Here is a 26,591-nt window from a genome sequence, read left to right as displayed (position 1 = left end):
CTTATAGTTCATTGAATCCAGCCCTTGTCAAGGAGGCGCAGTGGGGGAATCAAACTCCCTACCTCTGGCTCTGCAGCCAGAGACCTAAACCCCTGTGCTATCTGGCAGTTCATGTAGGGTAGCCTTTCTGCTGTCTCCTTACACAGTCAAAAATTGCTTCGTTCTTCTCTATCATCGTGGCATTATGGGAGATTTGGCTGCAGCTACACAGTCAAATACTATGGTATTTGTTCCACAGTATTTGACTGTGGAACAGGCGGATATGAAATATTTTTCTACTGGGCGAATGACACAAAGGCTGATTTGAATCAATCCAACCCTTTTTGCTCCCAAAGTTGTTTTTTTCCCCCTCTGCCACTGGGGAGCTTCCACTTTTTCAAGCCAGAACAATTCAAGTGGACTTTCCCCCATGTGGTTAGTTGTGATATAAGGACCGGTGGGGGGGCATGCCTGTAGGTGGTTTAAGCTATGTAGACAGTTTGGGTGTGATATTCAGGACCAGGTGGAACCCCCCCCCCCATTCTTTCCTCTTACCCAATTATCTCTGATTTTTTTTTATATATATATGAGATTAGCATTAGATAACTCCATCCTCCTATCACTGGTTCATCTATAGTATGTATACATGTATTTCTTTGTACTTTAACAAGGACCTTGGAACACTGCCACCTTTTCCGGAACACTGTGTGTTCAGAAGCAAGCAGCTTGATGGTGAACCATAAAAGGATCGTCAGGGGCAGGACCAGAGGAAGGAAGGAAAGAAGGGACGTTTGTGGGCTGGGATGCCCATTCCATCACATCTAGTATGAATAAGTGAATTTCCAAATCAGTTCACAGCCCCTGTGTGTAGTGGTTGCAATTTGAAATTTAATACAGGCTGTGAATCTAATTACAGTTTAGTTGCATCCTAATCAACAGCTAACACAACTTATGGCTCCATGGCTCAGAAGGTCAGTTTAAAGCAGTCATCCCTAAGCTGTTATTGTTATGTGCCTTCAAGTTGGAACTGACTTGTAGCAACTGTAACAGTACTTTCAAGGTAAGTGAGATACTTAAAAGAGTGGTTTTACCAGTTCCACTTTCCCAGTGAGTTTCCATGGATGACTGGGGATTCAAAGCCAGTCCTCCTGAATCTCAGTACATTCCTCTATGCTCTACAGCATATTGAGTATCTTATTGCCAAGCTATTGCCTTCTAAATGTCTAGGACAGGACCAACCTGCTGTCTTCTTAATGAGTTGAACTACAACCTCCATCATTCTCAGGCTGGCAAGAATGATCCTGGCATTGCCAATGAAAAGAACATTAGGAAAGGAAACTGCAGGTTCTCTAGAGAGTAGAGCACAGAGAAGTTACTTTTTAAAATTACAACTCCCAGAATCCACAATGATCACACTGGTTAGGAAGTTCTGGAAATTGCAGTGCCCCAAATTAAGCTCGCCTAAAAAGATACCACCAGGCAGATGCAATGGCATAACTACTGTGGATTCTGGGATTTGTAATCTGTGAAAGAGGTTACAAGGAAGCCTCTCATCCATAGTCTCAAAGGAGTGAGCACCTTGACCCTGGAAAAAGGTGGTGTAGAAAGGAGGACCTTGACAAGTGTGCGCTGCATGTGTGAACCAGTTTCAGACCATCTGTTTAAATTGATGTGGTTCCCAAGAAGCTATAAAAGGACTGAGGGCCACAGGATTCTGCATCCATGGGGTAGTGGTGACCAAACCAGCCACAAAGCTGACAATGTTCATCATCATGTTGTTGTCCAGACTGGTTTATCCCGCTTGTTCGACTATTGTCTACTGTTAAGTCCTTTGCCCTATAAAAGGATACTGAAGAGCTGGGGAGGGTGCGGAAATGGGCACTTGGAATGGAAAGGGTGCTGGAGCTACCCCAAGAAGAAGGCTTACCCAAGGGATGGCTTTGATGGGGGTTCAAATAAATTAATAAGTCTGATCTGTGGAGTATTTGAGGCAGTATTATTGTAACCAGTTGCTGGAGAAGGGAAGGACAAGGATGGTAATGGGCATCTCTTTGGCATCTGTCTGACCACTGTGAGAAAAAAATGCCAGACTAGATAGACCTTTGGGGGAAAAAATCTGGACATACACTGTGTGGAAGGAGAGTGAAAACATACCTTGATTTATTTTTTTTTCACACCAAGCATAAATTGATAGACTTTCTAGCAAATGTTCCCCATTCTTTTTCCCCCAAGTTAGAAAGCCCCCCCTCAGGTAAGCTTTGTCTTCTAGAGATCACTGGTCAATGGATGCTACTTTTATTTCTCTTTGTCTCTGGTTGATCATTTCTTGTTGCCTTTGTTCAGTTTTAAAGGCAAGAAGACAGGAGGGCCCGGCGTGTTCTGGTCCGTGGGGTCACAAAGAGTCGGACACGACTAAACAATAACAATCTCTTTGGTGACAATATGTGCATTCTCACATCCTGCCCATATATTTTAGCTCATTTCCTCAAAAAAACATCCAGTGTTTGGTGTGTATTGTCTTTGGACAAATTGTAAAACAAATTAAAAAAATAATAATGAATTGAGTTGGGGGTATTTATATGATTCTGGGGTGACTACAGGATGGAGGAAATAATCCAATGGGTCTTTTGTCTTCCATTTTACATTTGTTGGGTTAAAAATTTTTAAATCAAAGATGTTTAGAGATTTGAAGCAAGGAAATAGAAACAAAGATGACAGAGCTGCTGGTACTGCAGGAGGCCGGGAGCAACAGCTTGAACCCTCTCAATAAAGCCTAAAATTTCACATGGACTATTGAGGTGCTGAACAGGTCTCAGACTGAGGTACTCTGGACACCACATTTTAAGAAGGTTACCAACAAACTGGAGCATGTTGAGAAGAGGGCAGCAAGGATGTTCAGAGGACTGGAATCCAAGCCCTATGAGGAAAGGCTGGAAGAACTGGGCATGTTTAGCCTTGAGAAAAGAAGACCAGCCTACGCCAGAACACAGATAGAGTTATAACTCCTGCCCTCTGAAGATGCCAGCCAGAGAGACTGGTAAAACAGAACATGGCCAAACAGCCCAAAAAGCCTACAACAACCATTGGATCCTGGCTGTGAAAAGCCTTCGAGAGTAAATGAAAGATTATCATATAGAAGAGGGGCAGTATCTGTTCTTGATCATCCCAGAGTGTAAGACACATAATACAGTCAACCCTCGACTTACAAACGGCCCTAGTTACAAACATTTCGACTTACAAACCACTCTGATTAGAAAAATATTGACTCAACTTGCAAACTTAGATTCGAGTTACGAACCGAAAAAAAACACGGAGGAGGTGGCGAAAGCACGAAATTTGAACTTTCAGTTAACCGTTGACCCTTGTCTTGATTGAAAAGGTGCTTCTCAAGGTGATCTGTTGTCTGAAAGGTGCTTGGTTTTACCCAAAAGGTGATAGTCTTGGCTGAAAAGTTGCTTTTCAAGGTGTTCTGTTGAAAAGGTGTCTGTTCACTCCTTCCCTCGCTCTTTTCTTTCCTCTTTTTTTAGCCTAAGTCATCTTAGGTTAAAAGGGAAAAAAGAAATAATTCTGCCCCTAGTGGTAGGAACGGATTAACCGGCTAATGATTCGAGTTACAAACCGCCCCTCGACCTAAGAACCAAAAACAGCCGGAACAAATTAATTAGTTTTCAGTGCATTCCTATGGGGAATGCTGATTCGACTTACGAACGTTTCGACTTGCAAACTTCCTTCTGGAACGGATTAAGTTTGTAAGTCAAGGGTTGACTGTAATGGACTCAAGACAGATTTAGGCTGAATATCTGGAAAAACGTCCTAACTGTTAGAGCAGTACGACAATGGAACCAATTACCTTGGTAGGTGGTGAGCGCTCCAGCACTGGAGGTACTCAAGGGAAAGTTGGCAACCATCCATCAGATTTGCTTTGACTTGTCCCCTTCCAGCTCAGTTATCTTATTATTCTATATATTCCCTTGCAGCCACTCCACCAGCCTTTTCATATAAGTTTAATATGAGATGAAAAATTTTAACATCATATTTGCTAGCCGGGATTCGCATTCTAGAATTTTCTTTTCTCCTATCTAGTTAGCTAGTTTAGAAACAGTTTCCTAAAGACTGCAGTCAGATGACCTATTCAGACCCCAGATCGGCCCTGTCTGCATCTTTCTGACTTCTGTCAGACGCTTCTGCTTTTTTTTTTTAGTGCTGGTAGAATTGCTCTGGTTTGGTTCATTTCCAGCATATGCGATCGCTGGAAAGGCATTAAAAGCAAACCTTCCCCTGTCAGATTTGCCAGTATTGCGAAATGGCTTAAGAAGAGAGCTAGTTCAAGATATTGGCAGATTGAAAACTTTCTTGGTTCTGTGCAGTTGAGGAAGTGAATTGTTAAAAAAAAGTATATTAGGGCAGTGTATATGCACTGTATCATTTTTTAAAAATAAAACAGAAATGAAAACTTTCTCCCAGAAGGAGGAGGAAATAAGAAACAAAGGCAAACAAAAATTCTCTTGTCTCTGTCTCTTCCCCCTTCCGGGAAGATGTTTTCCATTTGTTTTGTTTTTAAATGATGCGGTACATATCCTTTGCTCTAATACATTGGGGGAAAGAAACTTCCTCAGCCCTTCCATGGAGTTGAGGAAGTGTTTAATTTGCCAATATCCTGAAGTGGCTTAAGAAAAGCCACTTCAGGATACCGGTACGTTAAGAGTGGGCTGCTGTGGACCAAATAAGATCACTTGAGGTTTGCCATAAGTGAGGATGGGACCAAATGGCATGCTGGGGCTTCCTGTTTAGCCTGCACCCATCCATTCCAGCAAAGCTGTGTAGCCACACTCTTGTCAACTGAGTGACTGACTGAATGCTTAATTCCTCTTGAGGCTTTTGATGACTAGGTCAGGATTTGTGAGCTAAGGTCTGTCGTCCCTGCCCTCTACTTTTTCCTTCTTTCTGCTACTGTGAGCCCCACTGCCTGCCAGACTAGAGAGATGCCTGTGGGCAGAAGGAAAGTCTTCCTGTCTACCAAATCCTTGAAACTGACATCATAGAGTAGCCGTTCCCCCCCACCTCAGGGCATACTTGTGGTTGTGTTCCCCATTTGTGGGAATGAGGTTTTTCCTGGAGATCCAGAAGTGCACAACTCTGTTACAGGCCTGGACAAGGACTGGGTTGGAATGTCATGAGCAGAGGTTCGGTTGGCACCTATTTGTGTGCCCTTCTTGGGAATGGAGTGGCTTGGGGCTGCTGCTTATCCCAATCATAATAGCAATAAATATCCCACCGGAGGGCATCAAAAACACACCACCATATAGAATACAGCAATTTGAATTGACCGTGCTCATAAGTGGAGAATGCTAGATATTTTTGGTTGAAAACATTCTGGCTTCATAGTTGTTACAGTGGCACCAGCATACAGGTGGAGAAGATTCAAGCCCATTGGGTTCAATCCAGAGCCCCTTTGGATTGAGGCACACTTCACTGGTTGGTTGTATTTTGTTGCTAAAGCTCGCATGGACATGTATTCCAAGAGGTACAGATATTTCCAGTAACCTCTACGTCTTGAATCTGTAAAGCTGAGTTCTCCACTTCTGCCCTAGTAATGCTTGAGTACACTTCTGGAGTCTTGATTTGATTCATATTTGCTCCAAGCATTTGGAAAACCTTGGCACGAAAATGCTTGAGCCAAGCATTGTGGGGCCTCTCCATCTCTTCCCCAAACTTATAGATGATCCGTAGTCCCTCGTGGGCTGTGTATGAAATACCGGTTTAGGATTTGATAACCAAAACGTAGAATAATGTAACATCTGTTTTTACTCTTGGCACTTCATAAAATCAAAGAAATTTGAAATGAAGGCATGCTGAAAATGTATATTACATAGAGTCTTGCATGCTGATAATATTACATACACTTTGGTTCTTCCTGTAGTACTCCACAGAGGATAAATTAGTCTTCCTTACTGAAACTGAATTTTGTAATGTAAGAAAGGGAGAATTCTTTGGAGAGAGATGCGATACGTTTTATGGGACCAACTTCAATTAAGCCTCCTGCATGGGATGTAAATAAGACAGCCCCTGAAGACATGCTAGCAAATCAGCTTTTTGCCAGCTAAGCAATCCCATATGTTCTCGGTTTCCAGAACAATTATATTAGCATTTTTCTCGTTCCCTCTTCTAATCATGTTTTTTTCCTGCCAGATGTGGGTAGAACTGCTGCTCCGCTTTCTGCAGGGCAGGGACACTCCACATCTTGTTGAACCCCACTGCCATTCACCTCTAGCCAGGCTGGCTGGAACTGACCATAGCTGGATGACAGCCACCTCTAGAGGGCTACACTTTTCCCGTTCTTATTTTGGATGAACGATCATTGCCCTTATTGTGTACATGTCGTCGTCTGTTGCAGACTCCAAAATAGTACTTGGGAACAAGTTTTGAAAATTGATAGAAACCTTCAAGAAGGTGGAGAAATAACTGCTGGAGCCAGTTATTTCTTGTGAAAATGCAAACAGGGTGGCAGCTGCTCCCCCACCCCCAAGTCTAATTTCAAATACCGTGTTTAACAATGTGTTTAACAATTTACTCAGTAGTAGGTATTCTACAGGTTATAACTCCATGGATTCAGCATTGTTCTATTGTGCGATCAGTCACCACCGACGTTTAGATCAAATTAGTCATTGTTCGTAGTCCCAGTTACGTCGGTGATTGCCTGCTCAGTCAGTACAGGGAGTTGGTTCCCTACAAGAGTAACGAGTCCTGATTTCCTGATAAAACCCAGGTTTGCGTTATTGACTTTTGTAGGTACGTGGAACAGTCAAATTTGTATGGGTGTCTGAAATGCAATAATCCGCAGTTCATTTTGATCTTGCATTGTACAATGGCTTCTTTAGTTACTTTGTGGGCTGGTCCTGGCAGGAGTTGGGCAGTCAGGAGAAGATGCTGCATTTGAAATAAGTTAGAATCTTCTTTTGGATTTTTGTTCCTATTAAAGTTTCATCAAAGTGTTGGGAAAAATTAGAGGACCCCCGGATGGTTCAGGGTGAACTAAAGGATTTTTCTGGCTGCTGAGAAGCAGTTTCTAATGTTTGCAGGCACCGCACCTACGGTAATCGCAAGCAAGGTTCTTGCAGATAAAGCTAACAATTGATGTTGATTTAAGATTTGGGCATAAAACAGCAGCTCAAATATACATAGACAAGGAATTTCAGGGTGATCGTGGTTTAGAATTGCACCACAGTGGTGCCTTGCATTATGACGTTAATTCGTTCCAGCGAAATCGCTGTAGAATAAAAAGCCCATTGAAACGCATTGAAACCCCTTCAATGCATTCCAGTGGGCTGGAAACTCACCATCCAGCGGAAGATCCTCCATAGAGCGGCCATTTTCGGTGGCTGTCGTGCGAGGAATCCATCCCAGAAAACAGCGGGGAGCCATTTTATTTACCCAGCAGCCATTTTGAAACCGCCGATCAGCTGTCCGAAAATCGTCGTTTTGCGAAGAATCGGTTCCCAAAGCAGGGAACCAATCATCGCAAAGTGAAAAAACCCCATTCAGACCATCGTTTTGAAGTCGCAATTGCGATCGCAAAAAGATCATTACAATGCAGTTTTGTCATAATGCGGGGCAATCGTAAAGTGAGGCACCACTGTATAGATTTTCTGCACAGGCCATACCCACTGTACGTGGGCATGCATGTGTATTACAGGTCTTTTGTTTCTTTTAAAAGAGGAAACCTCACCTGTTTGTGTATACACACATGGTAAGGTTGACAGCACTGATATCTACGATGGGCAGACGCATTTCAGGAAGGTCTAAAGAGAGATTGCGACAGGTCTGATGATGGAGGTTGAAAATTTCCAGGGTGTGCATGTACGCGTATGTGAGTGTTGGCCATGTGAATCTCTTATAGGAACAAAAAATCAACAAAGAGCTTTTCAGCACGATAAAGATAATCATGTTTTACTCGACATACACTTTGATAGGATGTAGCTTTAAGAAGAATCAATATTTACCCACCCATCACTGAACTGAGTCCTGAGTCTTTGGTACCAAGCCTCGAGTCCCGAGCCCTTATTAAAAGCAAGCCACTTTTCCCCAGAAAAAAGGGAGGGGGTGAGTCAAAGTCATTGAAAAGAAAAAGCCCGAGTCGATTCACCAGTGTGACTTTAGTCTGGCTTGACAGCAGGTCCGGCAACTCAAGTCCCCATCCCTGATAAGTGCCCCGTTATAGATGCCTGTAGCATGACCTTATGGTCATTAGTCTTAAAAGCAACTTTTCAGGCACCACTTGGCAGTGGCTCAGAATAGTTAAGGGCTGCTTTCATTTATACTGTGTGCATGCTGGCACACCATCAAATATAGACCTGCACAAGATGGACAGATTTCAGTTTACTAGCCAGATGCAAACCATTGGATTCAAACATCTATCTAGGCCAGGGGTGTCCAAATTTTCACCTTCCCTGGGCCACATTAGAAGATGAAAATTTGGTTTGGGCCGCACATACATTTGGTTTGGGCCGCAGGGGGGGCAGCCCTAGCCATCGTCCACAGCCCCGCTCCAAGCGCGTTTACCGGCAGCTGCATTCTCAGAAAGCAGAGGCTGCCAGCTTCTACTCCGGCAGCTTTATGGGGCCGGGAGGGGGTCCACCTATTGATGGGAATGGCGCAATGAAGTCACGCAGCCCCCCTGTCCCTTCCCCTCCCACTCCTTCCTTCCTTCCTTCCCTCTCTCCCCATCTACTGTTGTGACATGCCCCGGCCACATTCTGGCTGCAAGTGCTGGCAGTGTAACTTGAAACTTTGGAATTTCTTTAAAAATAAAAAATTGCACTGGGCCGCATTACGAGCAGACCTGGGCCGCATGCGGCCCTCGGGCCGCAGGTTGGACAAGCCTGATCTAAGCAGTACATTTCCCTGTTCCCTTTAGGTCATATGTTGCACCACCTTGAGGAAAGATATTCTCATTTCACAGAAGTAATTCTATGCAACATAGGACTGCCAGAAAGCAGCACCTTGAGGAAAGATATTCTCATTTCACAGAAGTAATTCTATGCAACATAGGACTGCCAGAAAGCAGCAGTGACTTGAAACAGCTATCGAGGAAGGTGAAAGAAGAAAGTGCAAAAGCCAGATTACAGGTGAAGATTAAGAAGAGGAGAGCTGAGACTGGGGAAGAATTATAAAAATCTTTAATATTGACAGTGCAGAAACTGAAATATTAAATTAGTTTCTATACCTTGGTTAAATTATCAGTCCCGAAGGAGATTGCAGTCAAAGACTCAGAAAAACGGTTAGGAGGGAAATTGCTGGTGACTGAGATTAAGATAATTCATACTGCCATACTGCTGATTGTTACATACGTAAGGACATGAAAGCTGGACAGAAAAAAAACTGATGAGGAAAAAAAGTCAAATTATTTTAAATATTTAGATTTGGAGGAAAGCTTGATGGATACCATGGACTGCCAGAAACACACAAACAAAAAAGATGGGGTCTAGAGCCAATCAGGTCTGTATTATCACCAGGGGACATGGGAACTGTGGATATGGAAAAAGAAAGGAAAAAGTTGGAAGCTGCAGGAGAAGAGGAGAACTTAACATGAGGTGAACTAACACTATAAAGCACCCCATGGTCTTTAATCTGCAAAATACGGCAGGGGAGTTCCCAACAAGACCTTTGGGAAGTAATGAATTCATAGTGTCAACATAAATTGGAAACTAATTGACAGCACATAACATCACAAAAGTAGTGAGAATGGCTAAGTGATCCCAGAGCGGTCCATCTCAGGCGAAGTCCTTTTCTCCTGCAGCCTTCTGCTTTTTCTTTGTCTCCCCATGTCCACAATATGATCCTTCAGTACTTAGTTCTCAGTTGCCCATTGCCAATAATGTTGATCAGTTATAACAACAGGTAAAGGTTTCCCTTGACATTTAGTCCAGTCGTGTCCGACTCTAAGGGGTAGTGCTCATCCCTGTCTCCAAGCCGTAGAGCTAGCGTTTTTCCGTAGACAGTTTCCATGGTCACGTGGCCAGCGCGACTAGACATGGAACGCTGTTACCTTCCCACTGAGGTGGTACCTATTTATCTACTCACATTTTAACATGCTTTAGAACTGCTAGGTTGGCAGGAGCTGGGACAAGCGCCAGGCGCTCACTCCGTCGTGTGGATTCGATCTTACAACTGCTGGTCTTCTGACCTTGCAGCCCAGAGGCTTCTGTGGTTTAACCTCCAGCGCCACCACGTCAAAGCCAGAGACAAAGAAGCTGCTAGCAGCACTTGAAAGGCTAATACACTTTATTTGCAGTAAGCTTGTGTGACCTGTGGCTCACTTCATCAGATGCAGGTATGATCACTGTTAGTTTGTATAATTTTGGGTTTTTTCCCCCACTCCCTCCTTTACACTTTCTGACTGTGCTAAACAAAATGTGTTGGAATAGGTTCCCAGCATCTTTTAATTCTTGGCATTCATATCATCACTGCATTATTTTTAGCCTTACAAGGCAACATTATGCAACATTTTGTTGAGGCGCAGTCAACGTGCTCATTTCCCAAACACTCTCTGGAAGGTATGATCTCGAGGTCTTCCTAGACCCTTGGTTGTTATGACTATCATTCTTTTGTTTTCTTGGCTGTCAGACCCTAATTATACATTATGCCGTTAAGACCTTGAAAGATACATTCAAAATATGAAAGAAAGCATTTTCTAATTTTAATTTAATGCAACAGAAACCCTTTTCTTTGTTTAATTTAACAATTGATAGGCTAATAATGAATTTGGGATATATGACTGACATCAACATTTTGAGTTTTATTTTTTAAAAAAAAGATTACTAAGATCTGTTACCGGTGTTCCTTTGTTTGTTAAAAAACAGTTTTTTATTTTAAAACACAATGCCCACAAAAATTTGGAAAAGGAGCATGTTATTTTGGATAGATATGAATTGTTTATATGGATTTTCAAAACTGACATATAGTTGATATAAACTATAATAAAACTTCTGCTCTTGGTTGTTCTTTGGTGGTAGATAGAACTAGATTTCCTTTCCTTTCCTCAGATGATTAGAAAGTGTAAGTAATTAACTGCCTAGCTGAAATTACTCAGCATCTTGCAGGATCATTGACTACTGAGGCTGAGAAATTAGATGTTGATATGGCCAAAGTATACATTACAGACACCTGTCATTACAGTTGGAATCACATCAGAGTTCCATAGATGTGACTCAGACAGATCTTTGTGTCTGAGAAATCAGAAGTGTTTATTTCTCAATGTGCAGTAACAAGAGCAAGCAAGCTAATTTGCAAACTACAGAAGGTGAGACAAGGTCCTGCTGTGACAACCAGATGCTTTCAGCAGTCAAGGAATTCCCTGTTCTAATCACAGGTTATCGCTAACACATGATGCAGCCTGATACACAGTTTGGGGGGGGGAATTCAAATATAATCCACTTGAGCTACCCCATCAATTGCACCATCTATTTTTTTAAAAATAAAAATCTGTTAAGGAGGGAAATTTAGAATACAAAATTAACAAGACAGTGTCTGCTGAATGGTGGCGTTAGCACCAAGCAAACTCATGGCTGCTTCGAAACTGCAAAAGTAAAGATACCACAACTCAGAGATAGGTAAGTGTGTTTCGTTTGCATTGGTTTGAGAATTAAAAGCAAAGTCTGCTGCTTATATACCACCGCATAGCATTTAAAGCACTTTCTGGGACAGTTTACAATTTAATTATGCTGACTACACATTGCCCCCACCCCTGTGCTGTGAGCAGTGTACTCAGTTTATCAATCTTGGAAGGATGGAAAGCTGAATCAACTTTGAGCCAGCTGTCTGAGCCCTTCAGGACTGAATTGAGGTCGTGAGCAGAGGCTTGTCTGCAATACTGCAGTTTAACCACTGGGTCACAAGGCTCCTAAGTATTAAAAAAGCAGCATGTACATGGAAATCAGTGACCAAAATCCTGTTCCACAGCTTCTTGAAGTCTCCAAAGGAAACTTTTAATCAGAAGCAGCTTCCTGCTGTTGCTGACCTCATTCTTGTTGTGCACACGATACCACACAACAGGATTTCAATGTATAATTCACAAGCTTGTACTTACTTAGATGGAATGAACCCCACTTGATTCAACAGGGCTTACTTGTAAGTAGACATCTATTGTTCCAGATATTTTCATGGTAATGTGGGGGATGGCTTTTTCTCAGTTGTGGCCAGTGATATTTAGGTTCCCCCCACCCATGTCTATCTGCTAGTCTGAGCTTATGTTAGCAGTAGATATATATTTTTTAAAAATACAGTATTCGCAGTAGCGCTGTCATGGGGATGTACACTAACATACGCAATCTGTTTCAGTATTGCTTTAATGATCTCTGCCATTGCAGTGTCAACTGAAGCAGCTGTCACTTTTCACCAAGATAATCACTGCCAGTTGCATACTTGGAGAAGCAAGCTCTGATTAAAAATCTGCTTTTAAGCGCAAGTTGTGTTTCAGTCCTAAGACTGAGCAGGTTCATGGGAGGAAGAGAGAGAGAGAGAGAGAAACAACAACAACAACAACAAAGCATGCTGCTTACATACCATCCCATAATGCTTAAAGCACTCTCCGGGCGGTTTACAATGTAATTATGCAGGGTACACGTTGCCCCTTCCCAGTGAGCTGGGTATTGAATTTACTGACATTGTAAGGATGGAAGGATGAGTGAACTTTGAGCTGACTACTTGGGATTGAACACAGGTTGTGAGCAGAATATTGGCTGCAGCACTGCACTTTAATCACTGCATAATGTTGGATTAGGGGCCAGGCATGCACTTTTGAGCTAAAGATGACACATCCAGCTCAGGATTTTGTTTGCTTTTAGTACCAGGATGTAGTATGTAGCTTGACCTTGAGAGCACACTGGGAAACAACAGTAGAACAGAATGATTGCTTCCACACCTATACCTTTTTTATTGTTATTTTTTAAAGAAAGGAACTTCCTGGAGGTATCTGGCTGGTCAGTAGTTGCTGTGGGAAAATAGGATTGTTGCCAAAAGCTTGGCAATATTACCTTTTTAAGAACCCTCCCAGAATCCTTCAGCCAGCATTGCCAATGGACATGCTTGATCAGGTAATCTTGGGAGTTATCCACCATGATGGAGATCCGGACAGTTTTTAGAAGTAATTTTTCCAAGTTCTAGAGATGGACCTTTCATCTAGTCTGATCCAGAAGGGCTTATCTTGTATAAGAGGTTTTTGGAAGTTTGGTCTTTGGCTCTCATTTCCTCCCAAATTCTTCTCCTGGGTTGCTTTAGATCAGTGGTCTGGGAACAGGGGTAAATTACCCCAAATGGGGTAAAAATGAAAATCCTGGGGGTAATGAGCAAAGCCTGCCTTGTAGGATTTTGAGCATAACCTTGCTAGCATGTGAAATGAGTGCAATTGTACAGTAGTTGGAGCATTCTTTGGCACTGCCCTTCTTTGGGATTGGGATGTAGACTGATCTTTTCCAATCCTCTGGCCACTGCTGAGTTTTCCATTGACAATGATAAAAAAATAGTGCACTGGTCTTTGATATTGAACTGTGGCACCAGGGTGGGTGACATGATCTTTAGCCTGGTTTGTTCCTTTTTGCAAACCACACACAGAATGATTAAAGTGGTAGGAAAAGCGCCCTCCCCCATTGCTAGCACCACTCTGGCAGCCATTGATGATGATTAAATCCTCTGCAAGCTAACAAAAATTTAATGCAACTTGCTAGGCACGTTGGACACCTTACTACTCCCTATACCACCCCATGGCTGGAGTCCAATGTGTTCCAGCAAAAATAGTGCACAACTTTATTAAATTTGGTGCATCCTGCTAGTTCGGTACACAGCCTTTGTAGATTCAATAATATTTTGAATTCAAATACTGTAATGTATGATTTCCTTACTTTCAAATCAAGGGGGTAATGTTGGCGTATATAATTTTTTTGGGGGGTGAAAGGTAAAAAAGTTCCCTGACCCCTGCTTTAGATCAAGACTTCCTTTGGTGCTTGCAAGCTGTTTTCCATCTAGTTGTTTCCCTCTGAAACTTCTATACCATTTTGTTTGTTTTTCCTCTATCATTGTTGTCAGTCTTTCTCCCCTCCCTCCCTCCCTCATATGCCATTTTTCTTTCTGGTATCCTGGTGACCTTCCAGATAGAACATGGTGGAAATAAGGCAATATTTTATATATATCGTGGTATAAATGCAAGTCTAATTGTACAGGATATTTGCATCTCTCAGGTGTCCACCGTAACCATGCTCTTACTCAGGTGGCCTTACTTTTAGGCAGATCGAGGCACAGCTGCCTCGTGCAGTAGATTTGGATACTGGTATTTAGTTTGTTATCACTGTACCTTTATTGCTGAGAAGGAGAGGAGGGATGCTGTAATAGATTTTCTGCCAAAATAACTTGGCTGGCTTGAGGGACGCCTTGATTTGTGTGAGTGTAGGATTCTGTTTGTTTTTTGCAAGCAGCAGACTGCCTTGGACCCAGTCCTGGTTATAACCTCCTCTTTTGTTTTTTTTTTGTTTTAATCTTTTCTTATTTGTCATTTGAGTGATTTGGAAAAATGTAAACTTTTGCGTCTCTGGACCTCCAGACTGCAACCTCCTTTTATTACTTCTGCTCTGCCTTCTACCTTTCTCTAGATTCTTATTCTCAATCTATTATTTGAAAAAGAAAGTTTGAACATTTCCAATGTTGAAATTATTTTTGTGATTCAGACTTTCTCAAATAATAGATTTAACTGGGTACACAAAGCAGTCACATTCTCAGTAGGCATCTTAAATACTTATGCTTGAATTGTTCTCTCTCATTAAAATGTCATTTAATGGGAATCTTTAAAGTAGAAGAAATGTGTGGCTATTGTTTTAAATCTAGCATTAACTTTTAAATTTGCTGTCTCTGAAAAAAATAAAAAGTGACAGTATTAAGTTAGAGATTTTTAAAATCTATTTTAAAAAAAGTTATTTCGATTTCAGTCCAGCACTGGAGAATTAGATGCAAAGTTATATCTCGCAATTTTGCTTCTAGTTGTTGCTATGCCATTTTTGACTTAGAGAGACTCTATAGTGACTGCAAAAGGTTTAAAATTAACAGTCTTTCTAAGGTCTTACAAATGTGTCTTGCAACACGCTGGTCAGCTCCTGCAAATTTACTCTAGAGGAAAGAACACATTGCAGCTCAATGTTGTTGCTTGTTTTGTTACACCAGAAGGTAAATCAGAGACTTCCTGTAGGGTTTAATGTATTCTCGAAGGCTTTCACGGCTGGGACCCTTCCTGTAGGGTTATTGATGATATGAAGTTTATTGGCAACATTTATTAACTCCTCGTTATTTAACAGTGGCTCCAACAAAACAATGCCCCTCTAAACTGCTAGAAATAAGAATGTTTGGGGTAACCAGGAGTGGATGCTTGTTCTGGTCTCTAGAATAAGTTCTTGAGCTGAGAGCCATTTAATTCTAAGATCTTTTTCAGACAGAACAAAAGTTCCATTCTCCTAGTTCTTGCTTGGTTGCGAAGGAGCCCAGGATTTACCATGCTTTGTGCCAAAACATCAATTTAAGAAATCTCTTCTCCTCAAGAAATCTTTAAAAATATGTAAGAAATATACTTTTTTTTTTTAAATCTGCTTCTTTGCTGGAGCTTTGCTTGATGATGACCATTTATTAACATAGTTTCTGAATGGGAGATTCTCACTGGACATCAATGTCACATGGGAAACATTTTAGTGCTAAACTCCACTCTTCAATACAACGTTGTTGTTACGTGACGTCAGATCACCTCCCACTTACGATGACCCTATGAATGAATGGCTTCCAAAATGTTCTGTCATTACCAGACTTATTTAGCCCCTGAAAACCTAAGGCTGTGGTTTCTTTTATGGGGTCCATACATATCATGTTCTGGTCTTCCTCTTTTCTTGCTGCCTTCAACTTTTCCTAGCATTATAGTCTTTTCCTTTGAATCTTCTCTTCTCACAATTTGCCTGAAGTACAACAGCCAATTGTTCCTTTTTCTAGTAATCCAAGGCATCCACAAAGCTGTCCTCCAACACCAGATTTCGAATGGATCATTTGTTTTCCTTGTTGGCTGTCTTCACTTCTGTTTGTTGTCCATCCTTCACATCTGTACTTTGCAATCAAGAATACAATAGTATGGATGATTTTGGCCTTGGTCTCCATTGACATATCCATACACCTGATCTCTTCTAGCACCTTCATTGTTGTCCTTCTGAGTCTCAGTCTTCTGATTTCTTTGCTGCAGTCAGCTACCTAAGTGTCTGTCACTGAGCTTGGAATGGATTTTCAGTTGCTCAGCTAGATAACCCCCGGGCTGTGATTGTGAGTTCTGCTGGAGATGATATTTAACCTTGTTCCAGAGCCTGTCTGCCATTTATCTTCACCTTCATGGGTGATGTCATGCTGTGTATGACTTTTTGGACTTCTTGACTACATTCTTGGACTTTTCGTATTTGTTTGTGTTGACAACTAGCCTGGCTTGCCTTTTGGAATGTTCTGAGATGGGGCTTTGGCCACACACTTTGGTTTTCCTGATTTTCTGGTAGGACTCTGCTTTTGAATCTCTGTCTACATGCCCTGTCCTGTGAAGACTTTGCCCATGGGCCAGGTATGCCTGGAAGCAGAAGCTACACAGTTATAACTGCAACAATTTAATGAATATTACTATTTCTTTTGTGCATGTGGCTTCAAAGCTGGTTACCATAGCCCCATGCCTCTTCATTGTGCTGCTCTAATTTGGTGGCAGACCATTAAAATCCCTGTAAAACTGGCACTTCCTGTTTCTTTTAAAGAAGTTTTCATGCCATGCTGCCCAAATTCACCTGTGGTGTAGGAGTGAGGCTTGTGGGGCCCCAGACTCATCGATATTGCTCAGCCCTGCTTTAATAGGTCTGTAAGTTGCACAGAATTTAACACTTCATTGAAATGAATTGCAGAAGAGAAACTGAACTTGAAAGTATTGGCTGAAATCTTGTTGTCTAACTAAACCCGTGTTACTTAAAGTTGAGCAAGTGGTAGCCACGTGTGGGCCAAGGAACTGTGGAACCAGCTGTGCCATTAGGCATGTAATGCAAATTGACTGGGTGTAACTCACTGAAAATCTGAGAATTCCTTATTAAAATGTGATGTTATTCATAGCAATGAGCAAAGATAAATAAGGAGAAGACTTTGGTAAGGGTGGGGGTTTTGAGCTTGGTAACCTCTGACTCCACAGTTCTAAGATTCTGGGATAACCTAAATCAGAATAAAACCCTTTGGAAGTTTTGAAAAGCCAGTGTATGACCGTTCTTGGCAAAATAATAGTAATCAACAAGAAAAGATGTTTCTCATAATTAAATTGTTGCTCTTGGTACAATCTTTGGGCACTTTGGAATGATGGAAAACCCAGCATTCTGTTTTAATCAAATTAGCTGGGAAACAAACAGGAAGGAAGATGATAGGCAGCAAAGAGTGAAAAGGAGAAGATGCAGAGGGTTGGGTTTTAGCTCCCAGCTAAGGTAAAGGTTCCCCTTGACATTTAGTCCAGTCGTGTCCGACTCTAGGGCATGGTTCTCATCCCTGTCACCAAGCTGTAGAGCCAGCGTTTGTCCAAAGACAGTTTCCATGGTCACGTGGCCAGTGCGACTAGACATGGAACGCCGTTACCTTCCCACCGTGGTGGTACCTATTTATCTACTTGCATTTTTACATGCTTTTGAACTGCTAGGTTCGCAAGGAGCTGGGACAAACAACGGGAGCTCACTCCTTTGCGTGGATTCGATCTTACAATGGCTGGTCTTCTGACCTTGCAGCACAGAGGCTTCTGTGGTTTAACCCGCAGCAGCACCATGTCCCATTTATCTCCACCTAGCCCAGTTCCCGCTCACTGGAAGGACAGATCCTGAAGCTGAGGCTCCAATACTTTGGCCATCTCATGAGAAGACTCCCTGGAAAAGACCTTGATGTTGGGAAAGTGTGAAGGCAAGAGGAGAAGGGGACGCCAGAGAACGAGATGGTTGGACAGTGTCATTGGAGCGACCAACATGAATTTGATCCAAGTCTGGGTGGCAGTGAAAGACAGGACGGCCTGGTGTGCTCTGGTCCATGAAGAGTCGGACACGACTAAACAGCTAAACAACAAGCCCCGGTTCCCAGCTAGGCAGGGAAAAATAATGTTTGCAGTTAAAAACACACACCCTCACACACCATGGAACTGCGGCCCCTTAAAGACAAAGTGTTTTTTTGTTTTTGGTATAAGCTTTCATGGACTTATCCACAAGAGCTTCTTCAAAACAAATAGCATTTAAAGTGCCACAAGACGTTTTGCTGCTTTTACTGCAACTGTGCACTATATGCCTGCTTTAGCCTTGAGCCATCACTCAACAAAGCAATTACATGTTGGTACAATTTACATCTGTTAGCTCAGTGTTTCCCAACCTGGGAGTCAGAGAACCATAGAATCATGAAGCTGGAAGGGGCCCATAAAGCCATCAAGTCCAACCCCCTGCTCGATGCAGGAATACAAATCAAAGGATATCTACCAGGTGGGTTCTCTTGAATGCCTCCAAGAGTTGGTGCAATCACTACCTCTCAAGGCAACTGGTTCCATTGCCGTAGTGCTACACAGACCCCCAAGGGGGTCACAAAGTATTTTTGGGGAAGGGGGGACACGAGTTGCTTTATAGGTGTTGTCGCCCTTATCAAATAATCTTTCCCTTCACCTTTCAGAGTGGGGTATGTATGTATGTATGTATGTATGTATGTATGTATGTATGTATGTATGTATGTATGTATGTATGTATGTATGTATGTATGTATGTATGTATGTATGTATGTATGTATGTATGTATGTATGTATGTATGTATGTATGTATGTGAAACAGGCCTTTTGAGAGGGGAAGAAAGAAGCCTCTGCTTTCTGGGAAGGGATGATTTTACCTTTCTGAAAATGCCTTTTTGTGCAAACAGGCATGTGTGTTGCAGATTACATGGCTATTAGAAATAGAGGTCACAACTCAAAATAAAGGTTGGGAAGCACTATGTTAAAAAGAGGAACGCATGTGCATAGATAGAGGGGAGCTGGCAAATTATGCATTAGATCTGGTCTGTTAATGTTAAAATCATTACAGTGCTTTTCTGTTAAACCGGAGTACATGCCAAATGATTGGACCATCGTTTTAAAAGTAACATTTTAAACCTTTTGAGACTACTGTTATAAGTTGTTTACAGTGAGATACATTTGTCCCATTTAAAACAGACGTAATGATCATTAATGTTAATGTATTAGGTCTAATGTGTTAATTTTAAGCTCTGACACAGAGAAACAATATTTGCAGTACATACATGTATTATAGCTGTATTTCCCCAACAAATTATAGGTGATTTTACCCTCAGAGGACTCACATGGCGCAGCATAACCTTGATCAGTCAAATGTCAGTGGAAACGCTGGCAGCTGAGGGAAGATTTTTTTCCCCCCTTGAGGGAATAAATGATGGTGGGAGGAGAACATGGCCTTGGGATGATATCGCAAGAATGAAGGAGATGCAGCTTAGCCCAGGCAGTGTTGTGATTATTACATTATAAATGACTAGAAAAACTGTGGCAAAGTCAAACAAGAAAGTTTCCCTCCACCAGCAAAGCAATATTGTTCAGATTATGACAAAGAAGGGGAGCCTGTCTTTTCAAAGTACATACCTCTTCTCCACCCCCGACTTCACTCCATTGCATTTCATTTCTCTTCCGTTGTTGTTTAGCAATGAACGCTGACCAAACTGGTAACAATTTCTAAACAGCTGAGGCTTGGAGGCTTTTTGAGGTGGACCTGAGCAGAAAATCACCCCTTAGCTGTTTCATAAGCAGCGTAAGTAGTTAGAAGAGATGGTCGGACGGGCCCGACCCACGGGTGGAATGAGGTGACTTTCTCAGGTGACAGATTTAAAGTGTTACAATCTTTCGTTAAATTTTTAATTATTTTTCTTATGTGCCCTCAAGTGTCCTCTGACTTACGGTGGCCCTATGAATAAGCTGTTTTCAAAATCTCCTGTCCTCAAGGGTCCTACTCTGTCCTCGTAGACTCAGGCCTGTGGTTCCTTTAGGGAGTCAGTTCATCTCATGTTTGATCCTCCTCTTTTCCTGCCACATTCCACTTTTCCCAGCATCTCTGTCTTTTCTGGAGAATCCCGTCTTCTCATGATGTGCTCAAAGTACGACAGCCACAGTTACATCATTTTTTGCCTCCAGAGACAGCTCAGGCTTGATTTACTCTGTCACCCACATTTCAAACAAATCTTTCCCCCCCCCCCGTGAGCTTTTAAAATTATTTACTTTCTCATTATTGTATTTTTACTTCAAGGAATGGGAAGAAACAGAGGCAGCTTGTCAACAGAGCAGTGGGGACCCTTTACCTGAAAAAGGTGAGGCAACTCTCCTCCCCAGGTCAGACATTGAGCCACATGAGAAAGAGGTGTTTGTAAGGTTTTTTTCTGGATTGTATGCCAAAATAATTCAACGGGGCTTGGTTACCATACACTGTGATTTGGGCAAGTTGTAGCAGTCAATTGGTACCACTGATTGTTCTGCCTCAGGCAGCAAAATGCCATGGGGCACACTGGAGATGGTATCTGTGTATACCTGCGAGGTATACAGGACTATAAAGAAATAGAGCTACACTCCTCCCAGTTTATCTATTTTTGATTCTAGGAACAGTTCAGATTTGATTTGCTCTAACACCCACCTGTCTCTCTTGTGGTCCACAGCATCTATAAAGCTCTGCTCCAGCACCATATTTTGAATGAATCGATTCTCTCTCATATTGCCCAGCTTTCGCATCCATGCATAATAGTTGGGAATATCATGACATACATACAGTTGATACTGTTTATTTCTACCATGTGGGTAGCTGCCCGCTAGGGAGATCACTGAGTCCACCTGTGGATTTAATTCATTCACTCAACAGCTGTACTGCCTCGATGAACATCTGTGCTTCTTCATCTTTTTCGTTCACCCTGCTATGATATTTGCAGTACTGCAGTATTAACAAAAATCATTACATTTTTAATAGGTTGAAGGACTGCTAGTTTCTCATTAAGATCATTTATGCTGCCTTTCTTTGAAAAATGCACTCAGGGTAGACCACGCTTAACAAACCAACAAAACCATTGATTTTAGAAACAAATATAGACCATAGAAAAGGGAACATTATATTGAAAGCAAGATGGAATAAATGTTACAGGGTCACTCAGACTCCCATGTGCTGTAATGTCATTGCACTCATAAGTGGTATTGTACAAAGGCAGGGATGGTGGCATATGTGGATAACTTTTATTTATTACACCCAACGTCGTTTAATTTGGAGGCCTCTAGAAGTCTTGGACTCTTAACATCCCCCCTGACATGGCTGTTGTGTCTGTTTCCTGGAGGTGAAAACCTTGACAGAGTTTCTTTTTTGGCTATGCTAAGTAGGGGACTATGGGAGATACTGTCCAAAATAGTAACTTCTGTTACCTCTGGTCCAGTATATCTAAAAGCAATGGTTCTCATCTAGAGTTGGGTACAAATTGCATTCTACCTGGTTGTCTCAAGCTGTCCACTTGAAGGCTGCGCTGCAGGAATCCCTGCTCTGCCTCCTCGTCTGAGTGGGTGGTTGCTGGAGGAGGCAGAGAAGGGAAGTCTCCAATCCTGCCGGGACTTGAAGGCTGTGGAATGAGAAAGGAACGAGCAGGGCGCACTGGCTGGTGATCTGGCTGGGGGTGGGGTGGGGAAAGGGAATACGCAGCACCTGTGGTATTGTGTCGATGACTTGAGATGATCTGGCATGAAGCAATTCATTCCCATCTCAACCTTGGGTAACCCAAGTGTTATTGGACTGCAACTCCCGGAAGCCTACACCACTAGTTGTGCTGACTGGCGTTTCTTGGAGTTCAAGGATTCCATCTTTGAAAGAAGATGTATTATTTTTTACTTTCTCTGTACCTCAGGTCAGTGTATACAGATCTTACTCATGATGTTCCATCAGACTGGTTGCAGATCAAGTATGTGACAGTTATTTCTACATAGAAGAAACTGGTCAAGTTTTCAGAAACTTGTCCTGATCAGAACATGAGTCCATGATAGTTGACTGTAGCTGATCAGTCCTTTAGACTGATATGCTTACCCAATGGGATCCATGAGGGACATTGCTGGCCCCATGTCCATCACCAATCTGTCCCACAGTAAACATTAACAAAAAGGACTGGTACATTCACAAGCTGTCAACATTAGAAATGTTGAAAGATCAACAGGGAAGGACATTATCTGACCATGAGAAAATAAAAAGGTGTAAACAGTATAGAAAAGACCTATAGAGAAGAGATAAAAGGATGACAGACTCATTTGAAGAGAAAGAATAAGGAAAAGGCTGTGTGGCCCCCAAGATTACACAAGTGGAAGAATGGATAATACCTTTCTTGGAATTCCAAAAAAGTCAAACAAATAGCAAGCTTTCATGGAGAAAATTCCACTTATTCAGGCTGAGCACAACTCCTTCATGGATAGTGCATAAAAATTGTAGAGAAGAGTCCAAAAATTGGTGGTACATCTCTGTGAGAGATGGTTTAAGTCCTCCTGAGGCTGAAGTCACAAGCATCCATGCAGCATCGTGTAGAACTTTTACACCCCGCTCTTAAGACTGAAAGTCTGCCAATTACTCTGTGATTGACCTACCCCACATTGCCTGCTTGAAACAAAAAAGTTTCTGTTTGGCTGTGGGGTGGGAAAAAACAACACAAAGGCACAGCAGTCGCTAGTGCATATTTGGGGTTATAATTTGGTTTATTTACAAGGTATAAGCAGCCAATTGCACCAGATTAAAACAGATTAATGTTTTTACATGGGATTCATTTGAAGAGGAATTCTATGATGAAGAACCTGAAATTCTAGAGAGTGAAGTGAAAGATGCTCTGAAAACACTGGGAAGAAATAAATCACCAGGGGTAGATGGAATACCAATAGAACTATTTCAAGCCACAGAAATTGGATCTGTCCTAACAAGAATATGTGGAAAACAAAACAATGGCTCACAGTCTGCAAAGTTCAATCCTCAATAAAGGAGATACCAAGGAGTAGAGCCATGCCATTGCTCTAGTTTTCCTGGAATTAAAACAGTGCTCAAGGTGTTGCAGCAAAAGCTTTTATTTTATATGGAGTGAACAATGCATAATGTAGCAGCCCGATTCTGAAAAGACCAGGTCAGCTTGTAAATATTCTTTGGCTACTGTAGGACACCAAAGAATTTCAGATCACTGTGCTTTACAGAGTCTGTGAAGAAAGGCTCTATAAAGCGCAGAAAGGCAGAAAGCAGCACTGTCTTAAAATGACTTTTGATGAAAGTGGGAGAAGAAAGTGCCAAAAAAGAACTGTAATTGAACATTAAGAAGACAAGACTCATGATTACAGAGCTACACAGCTTTGATGTTGATAATGAAGAAACTGAAATGGGTAGAGATTTTGTAAGCCTTGGTTCAATCATCAATCCAAATGGAGACTGCAGCCAAGTAATTGGAAGGAGTCTGAGACTTGGAGGAACAGCAATAATTAGAAAAGATCATCGAATATAAGAAAGTGTCACTGGAGACCAAGGCGAAGATAATTCAGAGTATTGTATTTCCCTGACCACTGTGCATGGGTGTGAAAGTTCGACAGTGGAGAAAGTTGACAGGAAAAAAATTGATCCGTTTGAAATAGGGTGCTGGAGGAGACCTTTGCGGATACCCTGGATTGCCAGAAAGAGGAACGTAGAGGTTCTAGAGCAAACCAAGCCTGAGCTATCTTTGGAGGGATAAATGATGAAAGTGAGGCTGTCCTATGTACAGTGGTGCCTCGCACAACGAGGTTAATCCTTTCCGGATTAACCCTCGCTGTGTGAAAATATCGCTGTACTGATCAAAAAAAGCCAAAGTAAAGCCAATAGCAGCTTTACTCACTGTACAGCGATGTTTCTCCGATGGCCGGCAGCCATTTTTGCGCCCTCCCCTCGCTTAACGAGGGCTCGAAAACGCTGCGTGTGGCCATTTTGTGGCTTCTGGCGGCCATTTTGAAGCGGCCTAACAGCTGATCGGCAGATCGCAAAGCGAAGGTTGGTAAGCAAACTGCTTACCACCCTTCGCTCTGCGATTTTCGCCCTATGCAGGCACCGCGATCGCAAAACCGGCCTCGTAGAGCGAATTCATCGCTCTACGAGGCGCCCGTTGTGCGAGGCACCACTGTACTTTGGGCACATCATGACAAGGGGGAATTCTCTGAAAAAGACAATAATGCTGAGAAAAGTTAAAGGCATGAGGAAAAGAGAAACACCAAATAGGAGATGGATGGATTCCCTAAAGGATGCCACAGGCTTGAGTCTACAAGATCCGAGCAGGGCTGTTGAGGAGAGGACATTTTGAAAACCATTCGTTCCTACGGGTGCTATAAGTTAGTGACAACCTGATGGCACATAACAACAACATATGGTTTCTGGCTGGTTGATGAGTTTGTTTGTCCCTCTGAATTTCAAGGATGCCATTTTAAGCACAGAGATGAGAGAGTTCCACCAAATTCTCTACTGAAAAGAGAAGTGTAGGATTGTAGTAGGGCATTCAGTCATTAAAGATGTTCTTTTATCTTTTCACACAGTCCTGAAACTTGCTTCTTGTGGTTACAGGGTGGCTGAGACTCTTCTAAGCCAATCAACCAAAGAATTGAGGAAGGGAAAGCTGTGATAGTTTGAGGCTTGGTATGAAGTTTTCCCTCTGATTTCCTGTCAGCAGCATCCCATTCCCCATGATTTTAGGGCCAAACCCTGAGAGTAGAAGTTACCATATTTTTCTGTGTATAAGACACCCCCATGTATAAGACACCCCCACTTTCTAACCCAAAATTAAGAAATCGAAGTGGGGCTTAGCAAATGCAGGGGGAAAGGGATTAAAGTGCTGCAGGATTGCTTTGATCCCCGCTTTCTCCCTTCATGCTAAGCCTCGTGGGGTTTAGCAAAAGGAGGGGGAAAGGGATTAAAATACTCCTGCAACTGCACAATCATTTTGATCCATTTCCCCCTTATAAACCACGGGATTGCCTTGATTCTTCCCCCCTCCTTTTGTTAAGCCCCATGGGACTTAGCAAGCAGAGGGGAAATCAGGGATCAAAGCGATCCTGCAGCACTTTGATCCCTGCTTATCTTTTGTTAAGGATTAGCAAGTGGAGGACAAAGCAGGGATCAAAGCCCTGCAGCAACAATTTGATCCCTGCTTTCCCTTCCACTTGTTTTTGTACTCTCCTCATCTTATTTCCGTTTATAATAGGACCTTCAATTTTTAGTGTAAAATTTTTAGACAAAAGTACAGTCTTATACATGGAAAAGTACGGTAAATTCCTTTGATGTTCTAGAGGTGATGTTTTCTAGACTCTGTGCCATGATCTATATTTTACTTATTTTATTTGTTTATTTATTCCATTTATACCCCGCCTATCTGGTCATTACGACCACTCTAGGCGGCTTACAACACAAAATACCAGATATGAGAACAATATATAGATAAAAAGGAATTTTTACACAATTAAAGAATTCTATAAGATGGAAAAAACAGAAAAAAATCATAATAGATAAAGCAAGGGAGAAAGTCGGGGCTCATGGTTTGTGACACTGGCTCTCCACTTCTCAACTTCTTCCAAATAGCCCAGTGCTGGCTAACCAAAAAGGCCAGGAGTGGGGCCAGGAGAGACACTTGGGGACAGCTGGTGGGTTTCTGCATTTTGGCCCAGTACCACACAAACATTGTTCAGGCTGAGCTGGAGAGTTCTGACACCATCAGGGAATGGGTGCAGATGATTGTGCCCAGACATTAAAAGCCACTTCTCCTCCTCCGATGCTACTTACCAGGAGATCTCCCTGGAGAATTCTAAGAGCCTAGTAATTTCTGCAGAGTCCAGCCAGAGACCTGGTGAGCTCATAACCCTTGCAAGAGAAGGGTGAATTAAGGCTGCAATGGGAAGGGAGATAACATTCCGTGGTATTAAAACATAGTCTGGAGCAGCTTTAATGCTGATCCCTGAAAGCTTGTGAAAACAGGTGGGTTATGCTAGGAGTCTGGCGAGTCTCCTCAAAAATTAGGCTGGACCAGCATCCAACAAATCCTTTTTTCACACCATTGCTATCATCATCACCACCAGTAAGTTTCCACAGCTCAGCTAAGAACTGAAGGCAGGTCTCCTGGGTCCTAGTGGGAGATTCCATCTACTACACCCACACTGGCTTTCATGGACTTTCTTTATTCCATGTTGTGCAGACAAGGAGGATTTCTAAATACATGTGAGCAACACACATACAAACACATTTTAAGCCAGTGAGAGCTACTGCCAGTTGCGAATGAGAAGGGGATGCATGCCTGGGCTATTAAGGCCACTGACTACACAAAAATCTCGGTTTCTCCTCCACCAGGATTTTTCATCCTGAGATCTCTCTCCCTGCCTGGAGATATGGGGAAGCAGAGTAATTCCCTGGGAATCCCACTGGCATCCTAAAACCTAGTCATTCTGATGGTAAACCTTTGTTCTGTTGTCTGCTAGAAAGCGGTAAGTAGTACTAGATGGTAGCAACCTGGCATTGGGC

The 26,591-nt window shown here is 42.3% G+C and overlaps 1 long non-coding RNA gene across 2 annotated transcripts in view; it reads left to right on the top strand.

Moving 5' to 3' along the window:
* The first annotated feature begins 8,792 nt into the window (after window positions 1-8,792).
* The window catches only part of LOC140703253 (uncharacterized), a 32,651-nt gene continuing 14,852 nt past the window's right edge, over window positions 8,793-26,591 (top strand). For both annotated transcript variants that reach the window (XR_013540831.1, XR_013540830.1), the window contains exons 1-2: window positions 8,793-14,409; window positions 20,325-20,385. This is a non-coding gene — a long non-coding RNA (uncharacterized LOC140703253). The remainder of the gene's footprint in view (window positions 14,410-20,324; window positions 20,386-26,591) is intronic.

The sequence above is a fragment of the Pogona vitticeps genome, chromosome 1, assembly GCF_051106095.1.
Source record: "Pogona vitticeps strain Pit_001003342236 chromosome 1, PviZW2.1, whole genome shotgun sequence".
Classification (NCBI taxonomy): Eukaryota; Metazoa; Chordata; class Lepidosauria; order Squamata; family Agamidae; genus Pogona; species Pogona vitticeps.
The sequence above is the reverse complement of the archived record's forward strand: the minus strand, read 5'-3'. Positions and strand labels throughout refer to the sequence as shown.